Source organism: Anopheles bellator, chromosome 2 (genome assembly GCF_943735745.2).
Source record: "Anopheles bellator chromosome 2, idAnoBellAS_SP24_06.2, whole genome shotgun sequence".
Classification (NCBI taxonomy): Eukaryota; Metazoa; Arthropoda; class Insecta; order Diptera; family Culicidae; genus Anopheles; species Anopheles bellator.
In genome coordinates, this window is record NC_071286.1 from 71,217,084 (window position 1) to 71,220,201 (window position 3,118).

Sequence of the window (3,118 nt, forward strand, 5' to 3'; positions counted from 1 at the left end):
AAGCAACAACGATGGTAGCCGGACCTAGGTCGGCCACGCGAGGGCCACGGTTTGGTGGAAGCTGCCTTGGTGAGCTCCCAAATATGAACACGAACCGCTCCGCTGGTGTTGTGTACTTGATGAGCTCTCGTCCCCGGGATTAGGACGGCGAGACCGGTGCCGGTGCAGAAGGGAGCCATGTTCAAGGCAATAACGACCGGCGAGGACGAGCTACGGAACCGAAAGTTGGCGAAATGGAAATGTTTAATTAAAACTGTAATTGTCGACAGCTGAACTCGAACAGCAAAAGGCTACGGCTACGGTCACTGGACCGGATTACGGCACTGATTTCTATCTCCACTTCCGGTGCTGTTAGCATCTTCGATGATTCGCGTTTTCTTTGTCCGTTGGTACTCACGAGCGCTCGAAAACAGTTATCAACAGTAATGTATCAAATAAACCAATTCACCATTTTCGAGAGTTGCTAAAAACAGTCACTGCTAATCCTTGCTTTGGCAGCAGCGCACACTGCGTTAATAATAAATTGTTGACTAACCATACCAAACTCGAGCTGTCGGATGCAGACGACACATCAACTGCACTTACCCGTCGTGGTTCGCAAAAATAATCCAAGTTGCCCGGCGGTCGATACAGAATATTAAATCAAACTCAAAAACAAGTCCGCCCCGGCGAACCCGGAACTCCATCGACGTGTGGGACGCATGAAGGAACACTGCGCTGCGCTGTCCAACGCATCGAGCTTTCGCTTCGACGTCCGCCCATCAAAGCGCCAACTTGGATCGCTTTGAAGCCAACAAGACCTGGTTAGTTGGCCTTCCCCACTAGAGAGAACACAGGATCCTTGGTACGTTCGGTAACTACATGCGAGGTTCGCTCGTTAGACTGCTGCTGTTGGTTGGAGGATTTTAATTGAGAACCCTACCGCTACCAATAATTTGCATTTCATCAAACTACACGTCCTGTTGGTCCAGAAGAAGTTACGACCACCGCCCGAGTGATCGATTGGGCGTCATAATACTTCACCTCGCCGGGCTGGGCTCCTAAAAAGGGATACCTTTGCAAATTTATGCTGCTTACAGGCCCCAGTGTGTAGGTACAGGCCAGCGTTACCGTTTGTGTAAAACTCACCAGCAGCCATTAGTGTGATAAGATAACCCGGGCCAACCGGCCCCGATATTATTGTTTCCACTCTCAACAGCCGCAGCTGCGTGCGATATTGTAATGCCTTTGCCTTGCTGCAGAAAGCATTCGAAGCTTCGGAGCACGGACCCGGGAACGAATCGAACACATACTGAAGGACGCCGCACCGAAAAGCTAATCAACTAATGGATGCCAACCTCAAAACCGCGCTGCTCCTGGGAGAGTTTTGACTAATTGAACCACGGGTTGCGGGTGATGTCGATGGCTCTTACTCGCGCACGGACGTGAGTCTATAATTACAGTATGGCTTCGGTAAGATTTTTCAGCTCCCTGCCGCTTGAACTGCTAGCTTTAAGCTTTGCTAAAGCAAGTCGCAACGCGAAGTGGCTCCAACGATGAGATGAGTCCGGTGAGGACTCGCAAGATGAATGCCTTGCCTGAACTCGTTGGCTCCAGTTGATTATTTTATTACTGGTGTTGTCTCGCACGCCCGACCGGAAGCATGCACCGAAGGCTAGAGGCCCGTGACGGATAGCCTCACCTCCGTCGGAGGCAGGATAATGAATGCAAATTTGATTTATTTTAGCCATTTCAAAGCGTCGCCAGATGCCTGTCATTAGCGGGCCCCTGTCCAAATCACAGCAAGGTGTGTGCTGAGCATCTTGCTCCTTCGCTGATTCAACCGCGGATTCTGAGCGGTTCTTACTTCAAAGCAAGGACACCACATTCCGAGCAAATCGTGCCAGGTGCATGCCGGTAAGAGACTTAATGAGGCAGGCACTAGCACCTGCAACCCGAACGGGCCCCTCTGTTTGCCCGTTCGCTAACGAGCATAAACACGTAAACGGATTTGCATGTCAAAAGCACGCTCGGGCACGCTGTGCACTGTGCCACTGGAGGACAGAAACTATTATTTACAATATTTCGACTGTCTTTGAGCTGCGTTGAAGCTGCAAGAAAACGAGATCCGATTAGACCGGGGCCCGACTTTCGCAAGATGTATTTTTCGCGCGATCGATCAATTTCCACAGTATGCTATCAACACCCCAAGCAGGACTTGGCTCATGAATATTTAAAGTATTACTTGGACCAACTAGCGGACGCTTCCGGGCTTCGTGTTAACTACGTCCTGAAGTACCCGGTGGTGCTGCCCTTAACTAATTACCGACGGCTAATAGATGGTCGACCATCATCAGGTTGATTCCTGGCGGCCGGATGTCTTGCTAGGCTACCGAAGGACGAACTACTGCAAAAACAAGTCAGAAGTTGGTCCCGTGGAGGATTTCTGATGGCAGCGGGATTCGCTTGAAAGCAGTGGTCGGCGAGCTTAATTTTGCCTTGCGGTCTGCGTTACGTACAGCTTCAGCTTTTGAATCATGACCGTGGCCCGAGAGCAACGGTGAATGGTTGCTGGAGGATGGTCGGATAAGTTTAATGTAAGTAAATCTGTAAAGTTAACATTTTCACGCTGGAATTCAGTCGTCTTTGCGAAGGAAAGCATTCCATGTGGATTGTCCCGGATCCCATCTTTCTCACCTTGGATCGGGTAGATACGGACGAATTGAAACAAATTTGTTTTCTCCGTTCCGCCAACTTGAGTTGCTGGCCGCATTGATGTAGGTTACGGCATGATTAATTTGCATTTATTTCCATCGCTGCCGGCCGGCCAGTTGCCATAGCATGCCGTAGGAGCGCTGGATCCAACAGATCAATAATAGTTAACCTGCGCCCGTAAGGAACCGGAAGGTCCGGAAGGAAACGCGTCCGTGTGGATAAATAATTTAGTTTGACTAATTAGCTGGCGCATTAAACCGCACCTCCAAAGACTCGGTGAGTACCACCCTGCCTGCTTCATCCAAAAGAAAAGAAGGAACATCTGAACCCTGAACTTCTCGATTCTCGACACGTAAATTAAGTATGTTTTTCAAAACTGTGAGGGGCCTATCCTGACAGCACTTCACTGGAGAGCACTTCAGCC